General features: G+C 41.9%; 1 long non-coding RNA gene and 1 pseudogene across 3 annotated transcripts in view; one reads left to right on the forward strand and one right to left on the reverse strand.

The window, feature by feature from the left end:
* Nucleotides 1–24,519, reverse strand: part of LOC110349756 (uncharacterized) — a 44,607-nt gene that overhangs the window by 15,826 nt on the left and 4,262 nt on the right. For 2 of the 3 annotated variants that reach the window (XR_015439357.1, XR_015439359.1), the window contains 2 exons: nt 10,467–10,933; nt 1,682–10,071 (listed from right to left, as the gene is read on the reverse strand). This is a non-coding gene — a long non-coding RNA (uncharacterized LOC110349756). Of the gene's footprint in view, nt 1–1,681; nt 10,072–10,466; nt 10,934–24,519 lie in introns of those variants that run through there. The other variant, XR_015439358.1, reaches the window with a different exon arrangement.
* On the forward strand, nt 19,656–21,069 carry LOC101705148 (serine/threonine-protein phosphatase 2A 55 kDa regulatory subunit B delta isoform pseudogene; annotated as a pseudogene).

A 24,519-nucleotide genomic window follows, 5' to 3' on the forward strand; every position in this document is an offset into this window, starting at 1 on the left:
GTAAGATTATCGCAGACTTGGCTGGGGATTTAGCTCAGGGGCACCACACCTGCCTCACAAGCTCAAGGTCCTAAATCCAATCCCTGGTACCAAAAAAAAAAAAAAAAAGATTAAAGCAGACTGAAAGGAGGAAGTGGGTGAAGTGGCAGAATAGGTAAGGGCAAGGCATTTAAGTGTCTTCTGGAATTAAATTCAGCCCGAAGGAAATAGGAGAGATTACTTGGGATTTTTATGAGGAGTCAGATGACTTATCAGCAGGATGCACCTTCACATGGGAGCAATGTAACTAATGGGGAGAGTCTCATAGATGGACAGCTGTCAGCATTAGGCTGTCTTCATAATGCTGGGTGTCAGGAGAAGGCAAGAGAAGGTTAGCAGCATATTGGACCTTTTTCAGGTTTGTTGCAGATCTGGGAGGTACTTTCCAATAGGACTGGCCTCTGGGCTGAGGTTTGGCCTGAGAAGAAAAATACAGCCATATAAAAGCTCAAATGGACTCTATCCTGTAGGTTCCCAAGGGGTGGCTGGGATGTGAAGAAGAGTGATTGGAAGCAGGGAAACCCAGCCTTTATGGAGCTGGAGTGTGAGCTTAGCAAGGTGGGACTTGACAAGGCTGTTGGCTTTCTCTATCTTTTTGGATGACTAAGGCTGGTAGGGGGTGTGGAGATTTTATTGGACTAATGAAAGCTGATTGAATTGTCTGATTGAACAGAGGTAGGAAGGCCAAACCAGGGGATAATATCAGCTAGGAGGGAGTTGACAATGCCCAAGGCCTTTTCTGAGCCTATGGGAAAGGCCTCTACCCATCCAGTAAAGACAGTGACCCAAACTAGGAGATATCTTAAGGTTTTATACTCATGGCATGTGGGTAAAGTTAATTCATCAGCCCTGAGTTGGAGAAAAGCCTCATGCTTGATGTGCAGGAAAAGGAGAGGATCTCAGAAAACCCTGAGGTGTGGTTGTGTAGCAGTCAGAACATTGAGCAGTGATGGTTTTGAGAGGGGTCTTCTAGGAGGGAAAGCAAATGAGAAGCTCAAGAAGTCAGGTTAGGAGTCTGTATCCTGTATGAAAATTGTCATGAAAGGAGAAAAGAATGGCGTGAGCCTGCAAAGCAGGAGGAAGGGACCTTTGCTGGCTTAGGTCAGAAAGGAATGTGCCAGTATGTTGGAAAGGGCAAAATATTGACCTTTTGAGATTGGGATCTGGAGGTAGGGGTTGGGTATGTCTGTGGAAAGTGATGTCTAGATAGATGATGGAGGGGGAAGAGATTTGGGCCTAACAGGGAGATACCCAGTATATCTTGGCATCTAGATGTTATAATAAGAAGAGGGTGTGCTTATGGAGTGACTCATATGAGGGGCTGTAGAGGAGGTCATCTATATATTGTATGAGGTGAAAGGAAGAGGGGTGAAAGGAGAGCAAATCATGACCAAGGGCCTGACTGAAATAGTGGGAGGGGGCTGCCTTGGAAACCTTGCAGCAAGATGGTCCAGGTCAGCTGTCAGGACTGACAGGTTTCAGGGTCTGTCCAGGTGAAGGCAAAGAGGGTCTGTGAGGAGGGGTGTAGGGGCACAGTGAAAAAAGGCATCTTTTAGGTTTAAGACACAGTAATGAGTGGTAGACGGAAGAGTAGAGGACAAAAATGTGCAGGGGCTTGGCACCACAATCTGATTGGTGGCAAGGAGATCTTATATCAGTCTGTGTCATCTGCCTGCTGTACTGGGAGAATGAGGATGTTGTAAAGGGAGCTGATAGAGATTAAGAGACCAAATCTCAATAGCTGAGAAATAATAGGCTGTAGTCCCTGTAAAGCTGGGTCAGGGATGGGATAATGTCATTGGGCAGAGTAGGGGTGGTTTGGTTTGAGAGGGATAGTAAGCAGTCGGGATGAAGTCAGGGATGGGAAAGAGGTATCCTAGACTCTGGGGTTGAGGTAAGAGGAAATGATGGGAACCTCAGAAGGAGGCAGGGAAGGGGAGACCAAGGAGGCTATAAGTGCTGGTTGTGTCCTGGGGGTGGTTAGAGTGACCAACACTTTGATCAAGATGTCTCGTCCTAAAAGGGAAATGGACAGGTGGGGGTGACTAAGAGTGAGTGTGGGAAAAGGTGTTGACCCAATTGAGACCAGATTGGGGGAGGGGTTACAGGTCTGGAGACTTTACTGTCAATGCCCACAACAGTAGTCAGGGCAGAAAGATCACTCCTTGGAAAAGATAGGTAGAATGGATGGCCCCATATCAGTCAGGAAAGAGATGGATTTATCCTCCACTGTGAGAGTTACTTGATGTTTGGTGTCCAAGATGGTCCAGGGGGCCTCCAAGGCCTTAGGGCAGCTTCAGTCTTTGGTGGTCAGGAGAACAAGGTCTAGGAAGGCGCCCATCAGGGGTCCCTGACGTCATGACTCAGAGGCGGCAGGGATGACTGTCAGTGTTGGGGAATCTGACTTCCAGTGGAACCCCCACAGAAGAACACAGCTTGGGGAGAATCCCAGGATGTAGCCATCTCCCAGAGAGAGAGAGAGAGAGAGAGAGAGAGAGAGAGAGAGAGAGACCCCAGTTGGGTAGGCACTGTGTGAACAATGAGGCTGTTTATTCACTTGCATATGGGCACATGAGCAGCCTGAGTCTGGAAAAAGGAACTTAGCAGAGAGTGAGCAGAGAACAAAGAATTTAAAGGGAAGGGGAAGGATTACTACCTTGAGGAATTTGGGCAGATAGAGTGAGGTCACACTTTTCGGGATGGTCAGTGGTTGTGGATGCCATCAGGCTTCTTTGAATTGCAGTGGCTGGGACATGATTTACTGTTTTTGTTCTTCAAGGCCTGCTAAACATCTGCCACTGATGTCTGATGGTGCCCAAGTTGCACTTGGCACTGTTCTTCTGCCTACACAGTTGTCATGGAGATGGTGCACACTTTCTCCTGTGCAGTTCCCTTACCCACCAGGTGTGACATCAAGAACTCCACCATAAGTGGCTAGATCTCTTGCTAATTCCCTTAAGGAGGCTTCAGGCAGCTGCAAGTCCAAACTTAATCTCAGCCCACTTGAAATGCTTTATGGGAGACATGGGAGACCCTTTTTGACCTTTGTGCTACTCACTAAATCTGAAATGTCTCAGCTCTTTCAACATGTGACCCATCTGGAAACTGTCAAAGTTGATTAAAACTTTTTTAATCAACAAGCCCTCCAGGAATATGGATAGAAGATTTTTCCACTCCCAGGGACTAACAATAATTGTCGCCCCAATGTCTGCCCTGGTGACCAGGTCCTAATCAAGACTCGGAAGGGGAGTAGACCCCAGGACCAGCTCACACCCAAATGGAAAGACCATTACACAACTATTAACCACTCCTTCTGCAATTAAGGTATAGGAAATAGATAGCTGTGTTCACATCTACAGGTTAAAACCCAAGCTGCCTGAGACTCCAGAAAATAAAGAAAAGGGACAACAAAGATTGTACACCTGCAAAACAGTGAACAACTTCAAGTTTCTTTTCAGAAAAGAAAACACCAAAAAAAAAGAAAAGAAAAAAAGAAAACACCAACTATTGTGTTGAACCAGGTAAGTAAAAATTTTGTTTCCTCTAAATAAATTGTTTGTCTAGGTTTATTACTGTTGTTTACTACCCTTAACCTGTCCCAAATTATAACATGACTTCTTTTGTGTTTTTTTTGTTTCTCTTGGGATTCTCCTGAATGTTTCAAAAGCTGCCCCTAATAGAGATAATAAAGTGATTACTTACATAATACCTTAAAACTAATCATTTTTTTTTAATCATCAACAGCTACCTAAAAACTTGACACAGAGCCTACATGAACTTGCCTACACTATTGTCATCCTTTAAGATCAAATAGACTCAGTAGAACCAGTGGTCATACAATACCATATGGGACTAAATCTCCTTCCAACTGAAAAAGAAGAGATATGTTTGTCTCTAAAAGAAGAATGTAGTTCCTATGTGAATCATTTGGAAACACTGAGAGTTTCAACACAGAAAGTGGTTGACCACACTTCTAAGATCTGCAAAAAACTGAGTCATGGATGTCCTGGTCAAATATCTGGAATTGGGGATTTTGGTTACTATCCTGGACATGGCCTTCATTAAGTCTTCTCATAAGCTTACTATTTAGATCTTACATGCTTAATCTCTTAGTCAAATTTGTTTCTTCTTGTTTGGTAGCCATTAAACTACTGGTAATTGGGCCAGGGACTTAACTCAGTGGCACAGCACCTGTCTCACAAGTGCAAGGTCCTGAGTTCGATCCTCAGTACCACAAAAAAAAAAAAAAACTACTGATGATGGTGCTAGGCCAAGATCAAAACCTGCCTCTACATCCACAGTTTGTCAAGATCTCCTCAGAGGAAGAACCAAGATCCCTGAAATTATAGATCAAACAAAGCAAGGATTCCCTGGTCTCCATATAGATAGAACCAATGCCCCTATTCAGCTGCAAGAAGCTGAGGAAAATGGAACTTCCTCCTGCAGCACCCCTTATAGATTTTCAGGATCCAGGGCTCTTGAGGCAGAATAGTGCAGTAGAAACAACAGAGAGTCACTCCCTTCCACCTATTTAATTCTAAACAGCAGCCTAGGGACATTTTTCCTTCGATTATTCTAAGAGAGGTACAAAATCACATAACAAAAACCTAGTAGATCTCTGATGCTCTAGGTGAGAGCATATGAGTTGGCTCAGCTGGTCTGATCTTTAGTCACCTTCAGCCTGCTCCAACTTTCTTAAGGATTCATGAACATGCAATATATCTCATGGCTGTAATTAAGATCAGAGTGAATTCTGGAACAAGTGTGCAAGTTGAGAGACCTTGAGATGGCTCAGCACCCTGTCAATCATTCCTGTCAATCACACCTAGAGGGTCAGGTGAGGCACCTGAGCTGAGGTGCAGATCTTTTAAATTCCAAAATCTTGATTTATCTAGGGGGTGCTGTGTGCTGTGTGCTGTGATCTGTGTTCAGTGCTTTAGCTTTCCTGTCACACTCACACCACTTTTCTGTTTGTGCCATATTTTTTGTTGGCACAGACTTGCGCTGAGCACAGTTTGTCAAGATCTCGATTCATTTTCATCATACACAAGAGCCCAGATTATACCTGCTAAATTCATTGCACAGTAACAGTACTGCTGCCACCCCTCTTCTGCCTTCAGTATGTAATTATTATCTCTCTGGATATCATGCTATACCCTCCAGGATTCCTGCTGTATTATGTACATGCTCACTGAACGGGGACAATGCCCACATATCTATGAAGACCATGCAAGCCTAGTTCCAGTGATCAATAGCCGATGTACATGGCAAACCCAAGCTTTCAGCCAGATACAATTCAGACATGTGGGGAGCCCAGTGCTCATCAATATCAATTGGCTATTGATATATTCTGCTCAGAAAACCTGAGAATGACTGTTAGATTTTTCAGTTTTAGCAATAAAAACAGATTTTCTACCAAGAAAAACAGATTTTTTTGTTTTGTTTTGTTTTGTTTGAGACAGAATCTTGCTTTGTAATCCAGACTGGTCTTGAACTCACTATACAGCCCCAGTTGGCCTTGAACTCACAGTGATCCTTTTGCCTCATACTCCTGAGTGCTGGGATTACAGATGTGCACCACCATCCCCAGCAAAAATAGTTTTAAATCATTCAAATTATTCTGTGCTGAGCAGCAATATTTTAAACTTGACTCTGCTAAAACAGCAAGTCAGTCATTGAAAGGTTTTTCATTTGTGTATATGTATGTGTGTTTGTTTTGTTTTGTTTTATTTTTGAGACAGGGTCTTGCTATATAGTTCAGTCTGGTCTTGAACTCACTATATAGCCCATGCTGGCCTCAAACTGCAGCAATTCTCGTGCTTCAACCTCTCCAATGCTAGGATTACAAGCATGTGTCACCATGCCTGGCCAAAGTTTTTCATTTGTAAACACATGATTCCTATTTGGGTGTGGTAGCACATGCCTGTAACCTCAGCACTCTGGAACACTGAGGCAGGAGGATCACTGGTGAGCTGGACAACTTAGCAAGACCTTGTTTCAAGGTAAATAAAAAGAACTGGCATGGCAACTGAGTGCAAACTTGAGTCCAGGTTTGACTGTCAGTACTGAAGCAAAAACGTAGGAAGTGGCTAAAACTAGCTGGGAAAGGAGGGGTGACAAAGTCCCGGGCATGGGTGCAGAACCATTCCAAAGTCCAGCATGAGGACTTCTTTTGAGAATTTGAACAGGTTTTTGATAGGATGATCTGGACATGACGCTAGTGTGGGAAATATAAAAGGACAGTCACCATTAAGTGTTTGATATCGTGTCGCTTCACAGTAGCTCACCCTACACTGTAGGTTTTTTTTTTTTAATTTTCCTCCATTTTTCCTACTTGTTCTTGGCTCAAGCTCACTCTGCAGAGCCTGCTTTTTCCATGCCCTTCTGTGGTTTTTTGTCCTACCTTTAAGGCAGTCTTTATCCTTGTTTTCTTCAATTCTTTGTTTGGGACAGAAAGAATCTAGCAATCACCTCTAGAAGGAGTTTCCTACACACCAAAATCGGCTAACAGTAGCATAAAAAAAGAAAAAAAACCACATGAGTACAGGCTATCCTACACACCCTTGCTCCTGGGCCCCTTCATAGGTGAGACCACATCTCACACACACATACACATACACACACACACACACACACACACACATATTTTGATGCTTTTTTGAATGGGGTCCAAGACTGCATGCCTTAAAGTAAATTGACCCCTGAACCTCATAGTCTGCAAATATAACACATTCTTTTACAGTCTTAGAGGCAGTTTTTAAGATATCTGTCAACTGAAAAATGTTCTCAGATCTATAATAAGAAGCTATGGGTGCCTCAAGGGGAAAGACCACGTGTTATTCATCTCAGCAACCTCTGTAGACCAGAACATGTAGTACTGTGAATTCACCAGGTGCTAAGTAACTGTGGGTTGAAGTCAATTCATTCATCAGTGCTAATATGTTCAAGGACAGAGCGAATTAATGGACTGAAGAAATGCTTTACTTTTCATATTTTAATTTAAAAAATGATTCTCAGCTGAGCACGTGGTACATGCCTATAATCCCAGTACTCTGGGAGGCAGAGACAGGTGGATCACAAGTTTGAGTCCAGCCTGGGAAAGTTAGTGACTTAGCAAGATCATGTCTCAAAATAAAAGGCTGAGTATGTAGCTCAGTGTGAAGGCCCTGGATTCAATCCCCAGTACCACAAAACATAGATACATACATACATACACACATACACAGTGATTCTCATGATTGTATCACATCTGAGAGTCAGTCATGAGCTCATGCTGGTGTATCAAGCCTGGGTACTGCACATCAATTACAAAGCTGTTAACTATGTTTGGAGTTCTGGCTGTAGCTGTGCAGTCAAATTCCTTCTATTTCTATCAGTGACTATTTCTCCTCCACATGCTATTTTCTTCAGTGTCAAGCAGTTCAAAATATAAAAAGAGCTTAAACAAAGCTCCAAAAATATGAATTCTAAACTAGCATTTGGAAAACACAGACATCTCCATTTCTACACCCAAATAGTGGGCTAACTGTACATCATTTCAGATGGGAAGTACCCCCGATATAAAGGCTGTGCTAAGTAGTTAGCATCTGGCTCAGTGAACTGATGAAGTGATAAATTAGATACACTGCTAGTTGCTGTGTTGTCTTATAGCTTTAAACAAAAAACCAAGAGTAAGGGACCAGTTACTGCCTATTTAATTACCAAAAATGTAAAAAGTGAACCACTGTATGGCTCAGTGGTAGAGAGCTTACCTCACGTGCACAAGGTTTGATCCCCAGCAGTGAAAAATAGAAGTTTAAAACTATGACTTCCCATTGACATGGGACTTTAGTATAGCTGGTGCTGTCAGAAAGGCTGGCATCAACATAAAATGTTGCCATTTCTGGGTCATTGTTTTGTTTGTTTGTTTTGCAGTAGGAGACTGGACCCAGGGAACATCCCCAGCCCTTTTCATCATTTTACTTTGAGACAGGGCCTCCCTAAATTGCCCAGGCTGGCCTTGAACTTGTAGTCCTACTGCCTCTGTCTCCCAGAGTGCTGGGATTACAGAGGTGAACCACCAACCCAGCCAATTTCTGAGATTGTATCCTCAGAGACTTGTCCAAAGATGTACAAAACTATGTACACAAACATGTTCACTGTAGCAAAACTTATACTGGTAGCAAATGGGAAGGGACAATATGGCAATATTTTAAGAAGTTACAGTGTATCTATTCTATGGAATTTTAATTTCAAGAATAATTATAGCCGGGCATGGTGTCACATGCCTGTAATCCCAGCACTCCAGAGGCTGAGGCAGGAGGATCACCTAGAGTTCAAAGCCAATCTGGGCTACATGGCAAGTTCAAGGCCTCCCTGAACTGCATAGTGATACTCTATCTCAAAAAAAACAAAAAAAGAAGAATTATAAACTGGGTGTGGTGATGCATATCTGTAATCCCCTCATCTGAAGCTAAGGCATGAAGACCACAAATTTAAAACCAGCCTGGGAAACTCAGCAATTTAGTGAGACCCTGTCTCAAAACAAAAACATTTAAAACAAAAAAAGACCTGGGATGTAGCTCAGTGCAAAGACCCTGGGTTCAATCTTCCATTGCAAAAAATAAAACAAAGCAAAACAAAATGAAGAAACAAAACAACAACAACAAACCACCTAGGCCGTATACTAGTGTGTTACACAGCGATTTTGTAGTCAGTGCATATATACTTCAAAAAGAGTGGCCAAAGACACAGCAAACATGACGATATTATTGCAGATAGGTAAGTTAATTAGATATCTTGTAGGCAGTTAGACAGGACCAGCCCACAAGGAGCCAACAAGTAGGAGAGTGAAGACACATTCACTGAAGGCCAGCATTGTAAAAGAAGAGAAATTAGCACATCCATGTAGGATGAATAGCGGTGATTAATATTCTACACAGGTTTCAATCACCCAGTTTCTTCAGGAAATATCCCTGACCCACCCTTACTGAAAATCCTTGTACACTTGCTACGTGACTTGCTCCCTCATTTGACCCCCATTTAATCAATATTACCTGGGTGACTGTACTTGTAATCTTATTGGTTGGTCATGGTTTTGTCCCACCTCATGCCCACCTTGTAAATTTCCATTGAATCTTACAGTTTTGTCCCATTTTGTACCCGCCTCACCACATGGCTTTGCTGTATAAAACATGTTTGAAATGTGGGTTGGGTGGGCAACCCACTTTCCAGTCCCCCTTCTGTCTCTCTTAGGTAGAAGCTTTCTTTCTCTCAATAAATTTTTCCTACTCTTAGCCTCCATTGTTCCTAGAATTCATTCTTTGATTTTAGAGAACACGAACTCACGTTTTGGATATCTCCTAGGTTTGGGAGTTACATCTCTTCCCTCTATATCAATATGGCTTTGTAAGACATGAAGCAATATAAAAGTAAAGTATTTAAAAAGCATTTCTTATTCCCTACTGTGATGCTATTTAATAAGTTTAAAACACTAAGACCTACAGGGAAGATCCATCTTCTCTCTTGCTTCAGTTAGAAGTTCTATATTTTTATGTTAGAGTTTTTTCAGTTCTTCCCATTGTTTTGAGATTGTATGTAACATTGCATGTGGGACAGACAGTTCAAACTATGAAGATCTTTGACTTGTCTTGACTTTTCTAGCATAGTCTAATACTTCTTTTTTTTTTTTTTTTTCTTGAAACAGAGTCTTGCTATACAGTTCAGTCTGGGCTTCAGCTCATTATGTAGTCCAGGCTGGCCTCGAAATCACAGCAGTCCTCCTGCCTCCTGAGTGCTGGGTTACAGGCGTGCACCACCACGACTGGCTACTCTTCCTATTTGGGTGCCTGAAATCATTGATACTTTTCCAGCCAACACTGCTGCTTTCTCTAAAGGGAGGATGTGCAAGGACTGGAGTGTTTCTTGATAAGCAGGAAGGTGATCAGAAATGTGTGTCTCTGCTTGTCGTAGGTGTCATTAAGATGACCTTCAACCTGGCCTAGAGTAGAGCACTCGCCTGCTGTGTCTGAGGCCTCTGTTAGATGCCCAGGACTGCAAAAAAGGAAAAAATAAAAAATTTTTAAACTGAAAAGAACCATGACCTCCAGCTAGACAAAACAAGAAGGACATGTGGAAATCAACCGGATCTCATTTAAAGGCCATGCAAAGAATTTCAGAGTAAAATTAAACCTTAAATTAGGAATGTGTAACCCAAAGCACACAGGCCACATGTAACCCTGCACAAATAGAAATGCAGCCCCCCAAAACTGTAACCTTTAACATTATTATGTGATGCTTAGCAGTATTTTCCATGAGGGTGGGCTGCCTAGACAACGGGACACTGTGTAGTGGTGGGTACTGAAAACTTATTCCACAAACAGGGGCTGGGTGTGGTATTGTGTTTATTTTGCAAGGGCAGTGGGTAATGAAATAATTATACAACTTACCAAGGTGTGGAACTAGTGGGAGCCCTGAGCTTGCTTTCCTGCAACCAAAAGAAGTCACTTGAGGATGGTAGTGGACAGTGACCCCGGGAGCGTATGGCTTGGGTCCCATCTCATCTACTCTGCAATCTCATTTTGGTGGCTGACACTGCAGGACACCTTGCTTCACAAAGGCAGGAGATTGGAGACGGAAGTTGGCTTTTTGGTGGTTTGGTGGCAATCTCAGGATACAACATCTTGACATTAATCGAGGATGTGTGGAGATGTGAAGTTGCCCAAAACATACTTAAAGGCCACCATCTTCTGTGATCTCTCAAGCAGTTGACCCTCTTCTAGCATGGACAGCGTCTATTCACCTGGCTCACTCAGCCATGGGTCACGGATCCATTCTTTCCCTCTTCTGGGGTCTTTTGTGGTTGGAAAGTAGTGCTCCAACTCTTTTAAAGCTGAGAGAGGTGATCGTGCACGAGCTGAGAAAAATAAAGCCCTGGCTCAGTCTTTCTTCATGGTTCTTGGAAAACACAGGAACAAACTGGAATCCCAGCCTCAAACTCTGGCCTCCACCTCTCTGTACCTCAGATTTTCAATCTGTTAAATCAGTGATAATGATACTACCACAGGAAATCATAGAAAGAATTCAGCACAGCACCCAGTACAAGTGAATAAATGCAAACCATACGTAATGGAGCGGACAAATCCTAGTATTGATCATTACGAGGGAATAGAGCTGAACAACTACTAGAGGACTGGGAGGTGTTTAACTTCTGCCCAAGCAGAGTAGAAGAACCTTGTTGTACACCAGCATAGTCCTTACAGTCCCCAGAGAAGCCACATATTAAGAGTAAAGCCAATGACCTAATGTGATGGCACACGCCTGTCAATTCCAACACTTTGGGAAGCTGAGGCAGGAGAAGCACAAGTTCCAGTCCAACCTGCGCAATTGAGTGACTCAGCAAGACCCTGCCTTAAAATAAAAAACAAAAATGGGGTCCGGGGATGTAACTCAGTGGTTTCGCCACCTGCTGCGCAAGTGCAAGGACCTGAGTTAGATCCCCGGTACCCAAAAAAAAAAAAAAAAAAAATGGGTTGGGGCTATAACTTAGTGAGAAGACCCTGGGCTTAATCCCCAGTATCCTCCTCCAGAAAGAGTAAACTAAAGAAGTTTGCTGTAAAGGCCAATTTAGATCAGCCCTAACAATGATTAAAACCAATTCTAGAAAAGGTCAAGCCAATCAATAATCCTGCAGGAACAAAACTCAAATACAATTGCTTTTAAATGATGATAACAAAAGACAGGCATGGTGATGCACGCCTATAACCCCAGCGCTTGGAAGGCTGAGGCAAGAGGATCTCTGAGTTGGAGACCAGCCTGGGCTACATAATGAGTTCAAGACCAGCCTGAACTATATAGCCAGATCCTATCTCAGAAAACAAAACAATGGATGATAACAAAGATCAGACACTAATATAGCTTTCACAATGCCCAACACATAATCAAAGATTCACATGCAAAGAAGCAAGAATATGTGATCTGAAAACAAAGTAATTAAGAGGGGTGTGTGTGTGTGTGTGTGTGTGTGTGTGTGTGTGTGTGATGTGTGTTTAGCCAAATAAAAGCAATATTAAACTCAAGCAAATGATACATCTAATCTTTAGGATTAATTTATCCTTTGAGCCAGGCATGGTGGTATATACACCTATAAGCCCAGCATGCCGGGAGACTGAGACAAGAGAATTACAAATTCAAACCCCCCAGACTGGGCGACTTAGTGACTTAGCAAAAGTCTGCCTCCAAAAAAAAAAAAAAAAAGGCTGGGAACCTAGCTCAGTGCAAAGGCTCTGGGTTCAATCCTTAGTACCACAAATAAACAAAACAACAAACAACAAAAGCCAAATCAATCCACAAAAACCTAACTAGCATCCCTTGGGACCTCAGTTGGAGCTAATGGAAAGAATTCTGTGATCAAATAAGGTTGGGAAGCGCTGCTTTTATTGAGTAGATGTCTGTATTCCCCTCAAGTTCCTGTGCTGAGCCCTAACCTTCTGAGTGGCTGGATTTGGGGTTGGAGCCTCAAAAGAAAGTAATTAAGGTTAAATGAGATCATAAATCTGGCCCGCAGGATTAAAGTCATTATAAGAAGAGCACTATCTCTCTCTCCTCACCAAGGAAAAGTTCTGCAAAGACAGTGGGATTCAGCAGCTGGTGTAAGCAGAAAGAGCCTTTGGCAGAAATCTAATCAGTGGCCACCTTGTTCTTCAGCTTGTAGCTTCCAGAACTGTAAGAAAATTAATTTCTGTGGCTTAAACTACCCAGCCATAGCATTTTGTCATGGTGGTCTTAGCTGCTTAGTACAATTGTGTATATCTAGGCTGGGAGTGGTGGTGTACACCTGTAATCTCAGCACTCAGGAGGCTGAGACAAGAGGACCGCTAAGAGTTCAAGGCCAGTCTGGGCTACATAATTAGTTCAAGGCCTGCCTGGACTACAAAGTGAAACCCTGTCTCACTAAAACTAAAACAAAATTACTTTTTTTTTTTTTTCGGTATCAGGGATCAAACTCGGGTCCTTGTGCTTACAAGGCAGGCAGTGGAACCACTGAGCTAAAACCTCAGCCCACAAAATTACATTTTGAAAAATACAGTTACTGGGCTGGGGATTTAGCTCAGTGGTACCACACCTGCCTCTCAAGTGCAAGGTCCTGAGTTCGATCCCTGATAATGAAAAAAAAATAAATAAATAAAAAATACAGTTCTGTATATCTCTCCTCTCAGAAATTTCTATTGCATACTAGCATCTTAAATACTCTGACAAGTTCCACAGTGGGGGAAATAAAGGAGCTTTTTAAAAAATATACTGTTTTTGAACTTATTTAGATTCACTTATTTTTTTATCACCATCTTTTGAAACAGGGCTTGGGAAACACTAGCCAGGACTTCTCAGGTCTTTTTGGTCTCTGAAACTAGGCTTCTTCCTGAGATCTGTGCTGTGTGTGTGAGTAAGCAAGACTAAAATATCAGAGAGACACTCAGCTATAAACCAAGTTGAAGTCTACACATGAATGCAGAGGCAGCACAATTAACGAAGTGATCAGGTAAAAAATATGATATTCTTGCTTTGTTTGGAGGTTGTCTTTGTACTCTTTTGGAACAACTGGAGAACTTTTACCAATATAAATTCTTCTGAGAGCTAGCCTGCAGTGTTGCCTGTGTTGTGTCGGGGTGGGATTTTCACACCGCTCCTGGTCTGGAACATGTAGCTACCGGGATTGTGAACTCAGCACCAGTACTGAATTAAAGAGGCAGAGTTTAAAATAAAGGAAGATGTTCTACTTGAAAAAGGGCAGAAAAAGAGAAGATAGACAGCTACTCTGGAAGAATAGGGGGGTCAGGAAACAAATATGCCTGAGCCCTTGTCCCCGGCTCCTTTTATTTAGGACTGGTGGTTCTTCCCATCCCCAACATGGGCACCTGGAAGTTGTTGCCCTTGATGGGCTCTCTGACTGGCTTTGAGCCTAACCTGGGCTCCTGTCTACATTCTTTTTGGCCTTTTGACTTCTTCTTGTCCCGTTGTGATGGATAAGTGTGTTGGAGTAGTCTTACAGAAAGGTAACTTAGAGTTAATGATTAAGTAAAGGGGACATGTGTGCATCTGTATAATAATATAGTGATGCTTAAGTGAGAATATACACACACGTGTATATGTATAGGTGTGTGTGTGTGTGTGTTTTACATATTAAATAAGAGTCCTTAGGTGGCTGCTCCTTGTCTCCTTTGCATTTTGTCAGAGGTGGAGGGGGACTGGTTTCCAATGGTCTTTTATATTTTTGCCTTCCTCTGTCTTTTGTTAACTCCTTCTGGTAAATTCTTATGGTAATTGTGTTATCTGGCACCTCTCTGAGTCAAGTTTCTCTCTCCTTTGTCTTTCTAATTGCTCTAACTGTAGGATCCAACTCGAGAGGCAAAAACTGCTTTTAGTAAGATTCCCTATTAATTTTGCATAAAGCCTATCTTTTCCCTGCCTAGAAGATGACTTCTCCTACACCTGCGAGTCCAGCTATAAAGGAGACTGAGACAGGAGGATCAACTGAACTCAGGAGTTCAACATATTGATACCCTAGTTCGATCTTCATTTGTCAATTTCCCAAATATTGCATGCTGGATTAAAGACTAGCACGGGGGCCAGGATGTAACTCAATGGTACAGTGCTTGCCTAGCATGCTCAAGGTCTAAGGTTTTATCACTAGCACCACGAAGATGAATAAACAAACAAACACTAGCATGATAGATGGCACCAGCGTGTGCCAAAATAGAACTCCAGTTGCAACCTTTTATATGCAGTCTCTGCTTGGGAAACAATGCAATTCCACAAGCCACCAGAAGATGGACATCTCCATCATTTTTTAAACCTCAGTGTGGATTCAGGGCCCATTAGAAGTACAGCCTCTTCAACCCAGTCTATAATCAGAACTACTATATAGTGTTGGCATGTGACCTAGGGTCAGTTATTTCACCTCTCTGGAGTGAAGCTTCCATATCTGACTAATGAAAATAAAAAAGCAAATATCGGGGAGGGGGATTTAGCTGAGTGGTTTCACCGCCTGCTGCGCAAGCACAAGGACCCGAGTTCGATCCCCGGTACCAAAACAACAACAACAACAACAAAAAAAAAACCAAATATCTCAAAGCTTGCCTTGAAAATTAAACAAGATAAGGCATTTAAAGTCCTGGACCTGTGGGAAGGGCTCATAAGCGTTAACAGCTGTTTCTTAGCGTGGTTAATATTGTTCTTGCACCATTTCACAAAATGTCGATTTTACAAAAGAGGAATAAAAGCAGTTAGTAGCCTTGCTTCATGAGTCAAGAAAAGTATTAGCAACAAAGGAAAAGAAAATCTGACTAAAAGGAAAGGAAAGGTATGACACAAATTTTACATAATCATTTGAAAAAAAAGCAAGAAATTTGACAGATTTTTAAATTACCACTTTTCCCACAGGTCCTTTTTAGAATGTTTTAGTTGTCTGATAATTCCCTAGCTAGATTAACTCAAAGTAATTGTGAATTCTTTGCAGTTATTTATTAGAGGAGCAGTGGACTTGCAAATGGAGTTCCTAGCTACATAGCTAAGGAAATAATTGGGCTACAAAAAGTTACAGATTGACTTAAACTTATTTTTCCTTGGACAAAGCAAAGAGCAGTTTCAAGAATTGGACCTCCAAAATGCCTGTTTGTTAAAATGTGTAAAAATTCAGAATCTGGAAGCCTTGGAGTCAGATGACCTCACTTCTTGAAAAGACCAGGAGACAGAAGTGGGATAGAAGGTGGGGAGGAGGACTAGGAACCTTTTATATGTTTTTGAGAATTGCTTGAACAGCAAAGGTTTTGTAAGACCGTTGGCCTTACCAAATGCTCCGAGGAGCTGACTGCAGCGAAGAACACCCGGGAAAGAACACACCGGACAAGTTGGAAAGTAAAACAGACCTTTATTAGTCTGGCCAGACGGCACTCCCAAAGCAAAATAGCTTAGAGAGGCAACTGGCTCAGAGTCCGAGGCTGTTTTTATAGGGGGTTGAAGGGGAAGTTAACATATAGAATTAAAGAAAAGGGGACAAAGGTTAGTGGTTGACTGTCACTATTGATGGTCAGCAGACATTTGCAGCTTGTTCTATAGATTGTGGTGTCCGGAACATCAATTCCGGGCAAACAAAGAGTTGAGTAGTTTACTTTGGGACTTTAGGTCTGTTACAGATTTTTATCTAGTGTCCCAAAACTAACAAGCATCTTTATCCATTAACTCACATTTAATCACAATGGGGCTGGAGAAAAGGAACAAAGGTTATGCAGTCCCACAGTTTTCAAAACAGGGTCAACTGATTTCTAGAGCTAATCTAGACATTCAAATATAAGTGTTTATTGAATGAATTCATCCATGTGGGAATGATTATGATGCTTCAGGGTATAAATGATTTCAGTACAATCTCAAGAATTTAGTTAAGGACACAAAATGGTTCTGTCTGCAATCCAGAACGTTCAGCACGTTTCTCCATAGTAACAAATAGAGAGACCACAGGAGAAAGTTTCTCCCTTTGGAGAGACCTGTACAGCCTGAACCCGTAACAACTGAACAACTGTAGACTCATTTGCATGAGAATTCATGTGATAAAACTGAACAAGAGGAAAACAGATAAAAACAGTCCTGATGACATATGCCAACAGCCCAGAATCATGAAATGGTGGCCATTGTTCTTTTTACCTTGCATATAACTAGACATTTTAAGATACAGATTTTGTAAAGATCTCATAAACTGCTGTTGCCCTCTTCATTTGGCTCATTGTACAGAGTGCCAACTTCCTAGCTGCAGCTTTCCCCAAGATACATTGTGTTCTGCCAGAGTACAAAGGCTAGGATAGGATTGTTACTGGGGTTCTGGCGATATAGGGCGTATCGTATATGGACCTCCAAATAATATAAGGGAAATATTATAGCTCCCATCCTGCTAGACACATTGAGTTTGTGTTCACTAAAATGGAAGAATGAATTCTAGGAAGAACAGATGTTAAGAGTAGGAAGAATTTATTGAGGGAAAGATTGCTTCTAAGAGAGACAAAAAGGGGACCAAAAAGTGGATTGCCCACCAATCCCACTTCTGGAGGGTGTTATATTGAGCAAAGCCACAAGGTGAGGTAGGTTCAAGGTGAGACAAAACTATAGTCGACTAATGAAATTAAAAGGCTAGTCACTTAGGTAATATTGATCCGATGGGAAATCTCAAGGTGGGTGTTAGGTGGGACAAAACTATAGTCAGCCAATAAGATTACAAGTATAGTTGCTTAGGTAATGTTAATTAAATGGAGACCAAATGGGGAAGCAAGTCAAACATCAAGCGTACATGGAATTAACAAAGATTTTTCCAGGAATAGGCTCAGGAGGTTTTGGTTCCTCCCCAAGGTGACTGATGCCTATTTAGAATATCAGACACTGCTGTTCATTCCTAGGGGAAGTATGTAGGTGTAGCTCTTCCTCCTTTTCTTGAAGCCTGGCCTTTAGTGAATGAACCTCAGGTCACAACTATCTTCTGTGCTGAGAGCCCGGCCTTCCCTAACTGCTTTATAATATTTTCTAACTAGCTCAGCTGTCTACAGTACTGGAGTGCGGTGGGCTCCTTCTAGAGATTCTTTCCAGGTTCTTATTGTCTTGAACAAGGAATTGTACAATGACACAACAAAAAAGTAGAAAGTTTTACATTTATTAAAGGTAGGAAAAGAAGTATACTCTGCAGGGTAAGAATAGATCATGAAAAGCTTGTGGTGTCCACAAAGTCAATGACAGCCATCTTTTGTATCTCTTATACCTCATACTGATGTCACATTGAGTCTATCCTATCAAAAATTTGCTTGATTTCATGCCAGAAGAATTGAAGACAGCAGTTTCTGATTGGTCCAGGTGCAGGGCGTAGCAACTACTTTTTGGACACGTGTTTTGTATCTCCGTGGCAGGTTACACCCACTTGCCCAGGCTGCTGACCATGCCCTAATCTCCTGCCTCAGGATGACTCTGCATCTCGTTTGTGCACGTAAGCTGCCATCTGTCCACATAAGCATAAGTCAAGGACTGATAAATGACTTATTCATGCTAATTAAAAATTACTACCTGTGAACGTGTCAAATTAAATCAGGGCCACATAGACACATGGACACATCTGACCATTATCAGAGACACCAGGCATGTGAGCTTATTAAACACACCAGACCAGCAAATGACACAACCATCTCAATCCAAGATGTATAAAAGGAAAGACAGACATCCAAACCAGGTGTGCTGAGGCATGCCTACAATCCAAGCTGATGGGTACTCTGAGGTAGGAGTATCCCACATTCAAGGTCAGCTTGGACTACACAGTGAGTTCTTCTTTTTTTTTTTTTTTAATTTTAATTTTAACTGTGTAGCTATAGTTATTTATTTATTTTTTATTTTTTTATTAAATTCTTACATTGGTACATTGTAGGTATACAACACAATTACATTTCTCATTGGGAATTGTACCTTTACCTAATGCATCTTGGTTCTTATTTTTTTCCCCATTCCTAGCCCTCCCTTCACCCCCTCCACCCTTCCCTATTTACAAAGACTTTATTTCCATTTTTTCCATTTCTCATCATTTTTCCTTTCCCTTCTTTCCTTTCCCCTGCCCCTCCCACTACCCCTACCCCTTTGGACCTTTTCTTCCTATTTTGCATTATTGATTATTCATTCTAATCATTGGTACATTTTAGGTATACAATATAATGACATTCATCATTGGAAATTTACACAGTGAGTTCTGAGAGCTTGTCTCACTCTCATGTCCTCCCACTGCTCCTGCCTCCAAGAAACATGCCTAAGACTGTAAGCAAGGCACAGGATTGTCATTTACTCTTATGGACTGAGGTAGGATAGAAGAAATAAAGTAGGCAGAAAAGAGACAAAGAAAATTATAATTTGGGTCTGGGGATGTAGCTCAGTGGTGTAGTGCCTGCCTGGCAAGTGCAAGGTCCTGAGGATGATCCCCAGTACTGATAAAAAAAATAAAAGAAAATCATAATTTTTAAAACAAACTTTGAAAAGGGTGGGGGGGGCAATTCCTCCTCCGCGGCTGGAGGTGAGCACTCCCTGGGGCGTCTGTGGCTGGGTGCGCTTGGCTGGACAGGCTGGACAGGCCTGGTCCCGCGCTGTTGCCAGGGCAGGAGCTGGAGGAGGCAACGACTTCCGGGGGTGCTTCTCACAGGTGAAGGGCTCCATCGACAAGGACTTGGAGGAAGCTGACATCATTTAAACTGTTGAATTTAATTACTCTGGAGATCTTCTTGTAATAGGAGACGAGAGTGGCAGAGTTATTTTTCAATGGGAACAGGAGAATAAAAGCCATCCTCATTCTAGGGGAGGATATAATGTTTACAGTACTTTGCAAAGTCATGAACCAATTTGACTATTTGAAAAGTCTAGAAACTGAAGAAAAAAATAATAAAATTAGGTGACTGCCACAACAGAATGCTGCTTATTTTCTTTCTTTCTTTTTTTGGTACCGGGGATCAAACTAGGAATCTTGTGCTTGGGAGGCAGGCAGCGGAATCACTGAGCTAAATTCCCAGCCCTGATTATTTTCTACTCTCTACAAATGATAAAACTATTAAGTTGTGGAAAATAAGTGCACGGGATAAAAGAGTAGAAGGTTTTAACTTGAAAGATGAAGATGGACAACTTCAAGATCCATTTAGAATTACAGCACTGCGGGTTCCTATATTGAAGCCCATGGACCTCATGGTAGAAGCAAGTCCATGGTGAATTTTTGCAAATGCTCACATGTATCATATAAATTCCATTTCAGTAAATAGTGATCGTGAAACATCTTTCTGCAGATGACCTCAGAATAAACCTATGGCATTTAGAAATCACAAGCCTGCTAACATGGAAGAGCTAATGGAAGTCATCACCACTGCTGAATTCCACCCACACCCATGCAATGTGTTTGTCTACAGCAGCAGCAAAGGGACCATCGGGCTAAGTGACATATGTTCCTCTGCCCTATACGACAGATACTCTTAAGTTTTTTAAAGAACCTGAAGATCCTAGCAATAGGTCCTTTTTCTCAGAAATAATTTCATCCATCTCTGGTGTCAAATTAAGCCACAGTGGTCAATACGTGACCATGAGAGAGACTACCTGCCAGTGAAGGTATGGGACCTCAACACAGAGAGCAAGCCTGTGGAGACCCATCAGGTGCATGAGGAACTGCTAAGCGAGCTGTTTCCTGTACGAGAATGACTGCATCTTTGACAAGTTTGAGTGCTGCTGGGATGGTTTTAGACAGTGCTATTACGACAGGGTCCTACAACAACTTCTTTAGAATGTTTGATAGAAACATTCGGAGGGATGTTACACTGGAAGCTTCAAGAGAGAATGGCAAACCCTGAGCCAGGTTAAAACCCCAGAAAATATGTACAGGTGGTAAAAAGAAGAATGAGATTAGTGTGGAGCATCTAGACTTCAGTAAGAAGATGCTTCATACAGCCTAGCACCCCATGGAGAACATTATTGCCGTAGCTGCCACCAATAATTTGTATATATTCCAGGACAAAATCAACTAAAGAAGCTAACTGGAGGACCAAGTCTTGTCTGGCATAGTTAAGCCAATTGCTTTTCTGTCAAAGAAAAGTTGTTGTCCTCTCCATTAAGAATAGAGATGAGGGGACAGGGATTTAGCTCAGTGGTGCCACCGCCTGCCTCGAAAGTGCGAGGTCCTAAATTCAATCCCTGGTGTGTGTGTGGGGTGGGGGATATGATAGAGATGCACTTCCTACTTCCCTTCATAACAGAGGAAAGAAGCAACCTTAGCTGGAATCCTGGTGTAGCTCTGCCTTTAGCCCAGGGAGAGATGCTTGTTGCCCCTCAAAGGGAAAACTCACTTGAAGCAAAATTGGTGGACATTGCTCAATAAAGGCAATTACTCAAAAAACAAACAAACAAAAAAACCACTATAGCTTCAAGATACAAACCCAGTTCCCTCCTCTCTCTCTCTCTCTCTCTCTCTCTCTCTCTCTCTCTCTCCTAGTACACAACAATCCTGGGCAATTTCCCGTTCACCTGCCAATGAGTTCAGCCATTTCCTTTTTACTTACAAATGGCCCTCTTTCACCTGTGAAAAGACCACCTTTTCACCTATGAATTAGACTTCCCCCTATGAATAGGTCATTATCTTGCTATGGGTGGGCTCACTTCCCCCAGTCACCAAATTTCACAGATTTCCACAATCAAAACACCGATGTATTCCAGTTCCAAAATGTAGTGCATCTCATTTCTCTAAGTACCCACACTCCCCTCTTGAAAGTACCCTAAAATCTCTGCCTAATAATCCCTTCCTGGGCCTCTTGCTGACGTGTGCTGAAAATTTTTTCCTGCAGGAACCTATAAACATGTTTTATAAAAGGGTAGGTTAAGTTCCTCATCTCAGCTTTGGGAACGTCCCAGACCCAGCCTGGTGACAGGACACCAGGGTAATACCTCTCTAGATCCCCAGGCAACACACTTCTGATGCCATCCCCACACTGAAGCCTGCATCTCAGTGCAATCGCCCTGTGTCCTGCGGTTAGTGCTGTCCACTTCAGGCATCCAGACACTCACTTGGCAGCTCTGCATGGGTTTACCCTTATCTGACCACCTGCAGTTAGCTCTGCCTTTGTATCAGTTCTTTGCTTTGACCCCCCTGTATTGTCTCTTTAAACCCTGTCCTTCACCCTTTCTTAATCTTTCTGTAACCTATGTACCATTTTGTGAAGTGCAATGTTTGATTTGAGAGTTGTAGATATTAGTACAGTAATTAAGATGAAATGGAATAAGGAATTTGCAATGGCTATGGTCACAACTAACAAGCAAAACTGGTGATAGTCGGGGAAGTAAAGCTGATGAAACCAAATAACCTGCAGGTCTACTGATATTCAATACATTCGGACACAGTGGAGAGACACAAGTGTGTCAGTCTATGTTAATGGCGTAGCTCGCTCCTGACACTTCTTTTTTACTCTCACTTCAAAGACACTTTCTTGGAACTGCTCCTGATATCAGGTTCTAGAAGAGGTGACCAAATATAAAGGTTAATCCTGAATATATAGAATTTAATCAGAAAGAAAAGAAGCATGAAAAACTACATTCACTAGTAAAAACTAACAGTTACATTCACTAATAAAATAGCCTTACTTTTTGTGATTTATCAATATGCTGAAGTATAAAACAGATTCCCTCCCCCAAAGTTCTTTAAAACAAAACAGAACAAAAGCAGTTATAGCTGATCGTTCAACATCCACAACATAATACTTTGTTGAAATTTCTTTTAACGTTTTTCTCTAAGTTTTATACTGATCCTATTGTGGTAGTGAGGCAGGAGATTAGGGTGTGACCAGCCAGCTGGGCAAGTGGGCAAGGCCTGTCACTAAGTGTCCAGGACAGTTGGGACACATACCCCCAAGGTCTGCACCTGGGACCAAGCTGAAAATGCTACCTTCAGTTCTTCTGGTATGAGATCAAGCAGGTTTTCTCACATGATGGCCTAGATCTGATGTCAACCCAAGAAGTGGGGGAATATAAGAGATTGTAACCATTAACCTCATGGGGTGTTTTTCCTTTCACAGTGGTCCACTCTTACTCTGCAGAACATGCTTCCTTTCCTACCTTTAATAAATGTAAAACCTCACTATCTTTTACACGTTTCTTGTCCAATTCTTTGTTCAGTAACTGAGGTGTGGTGACACACACCAGTAATCCTAGCACTCAGGAGGCTGAGGCAGGATGATCCCCATGAGTTCAAGGCCTTCCCTGGGCTACCTAGTGAACTCAAGGCCTGAACTGTATAGTGAGAATCTGTTTCAAAACAGCAACCACAAAAACCCCACAAAAACAAAAACCCAATTCTTTCTTCAGGACAATAAGAACCTGGAAAGAATCTCTAGAGGGAGTCTTCAGTACACCAGAACCCTGCTAAGAATAGCAGAATCCTTTGTATATTCCCTCTTCTGGGGTATGGAAGGGTCTTATGAATAGTTCACTATACACTCACAGTTGATTTTAAAAAAGGGAGACTGTATTCCATCACAAAGAAATGATAAATGTTTGAGTTGATGGATGACCCAAGTATTCTGAGTTGATCAACATACAAGGAATAAATGTACAAAAACATCACACTGTATCATATAAGGTTGTACAATTGTTATCTGTCAATTTTTTTTTTTTTTGGTACCGGGGATCAAACTCCGGTCCTTGCGCTTACAGGGAAGGTGGCAGAACCACTGAGCTAAATCCTGGGTATCTGTCAATACTTTTAAACAATAATTTACAAAAGAGAGAAAGAAAAGGAAAAGGAGAGAGGAGGAAGGAAGGGAGAAAGAAAAAAGGAAAGAAAGAAATAGGGAAGAAGAAGAAAAGAAATAAAAGGAAAGAAAGAAAGAAAAATAGATGAAGGGAGGAAGAAAGAAAAAAGGAAGGAAGATGGGAGGAGGAAATAATTGACAGAGAGAATGAAGGTAGAGAGGTAGGGAGGGAGGAAGAAAGGGAGACTACAGTATTTCCTGATTCTGGCCTAACCAGGTAAGCCCTTAAAATGGATAGATCTTTCCCTGGTAAAAGAGATTTGAAGCATGAGAGAGACTTTATGCAAAAGAGATTCTATTTTTGCTTACTTTGGAAGCAAAGGAGGGTCACATGCCAAGGAATGTGAGTGGGCTCTGAGCACTGAGCCCAGGCCCTGGCTAACCACGGGACCTGGCTGGCTGCCAGGAGAGCCAGAGCCATCAGATTCATGGCTACAAGGAACTGAATTCTGTCACCATCCTGAGTAAGCTTGAAAGCAGATCTTTCCAGGAGCTTTCAGAAGTGAAAATTCCTGATAAAATATTATAAAATTATGATAGTTATCTTAGTATCTCTGATTTATAAACATAGAATCACCATGGATTCTTTCGTTTTCATGGGCACAGGGATTTATTTCTTTGATAGTATAAATATTTTATCAATCTTAGTGTGGTATAATCTACAGGCAATGAAACACACTTGTAGGAGTGCCATTCATATTTCCAAAGCAATTGTATCATTTTACATTCCTAACAATTGTGAAAGAGCCCTAGTTACTCTCTCTCTTTAAAAATACAGTATTGTCGACCTTTTTAATTGTAGTCCTTCTAGTGGATGTGGTGGCACCTCACTATGATTTTAGTTAGTATTTCTATGATGACGCAGAGCATTGAACTCTTTCTCGTGTGCTCATCTGTATATTTTTGGGAGGAAACATGCCTTGCCCATTTTTATCATTGATTTATAAGGGGGTTTTGTATATGCCACGTATTACCCTTTGTCAGATATATGTACTGAGAATATTTTTTCTTTCTTTTCATTTTAATAGTGTCATTCAAATAGAAGTAATTTTTAATTTTGATTAGGTTCAATATATCAGTTTTTTGCCAGGCGTGGTGGTGCACACCTGTGATCCCAGCACTTGGGAGGCTGAGGCAGGGGGATTGCTGCAAGTTTGGAGCC

This window comes from Heterocephalus glaber, unplaced genomic scaffold (genome assembly GCF_053883595.1).
Source record: "Heterocephalus glaber isolate CG9 unplaced genomic scaffold, H.glaber_assembly_v1.0 deba00001472, whole genome shotgun sequence".
NCBI classification, from domain to species: Eukaryota; Metazoa; Chordata; class Mammalia; order Rodentia; family Bathyergidae; genus Heterocephalus; species Heterocephalus glaber.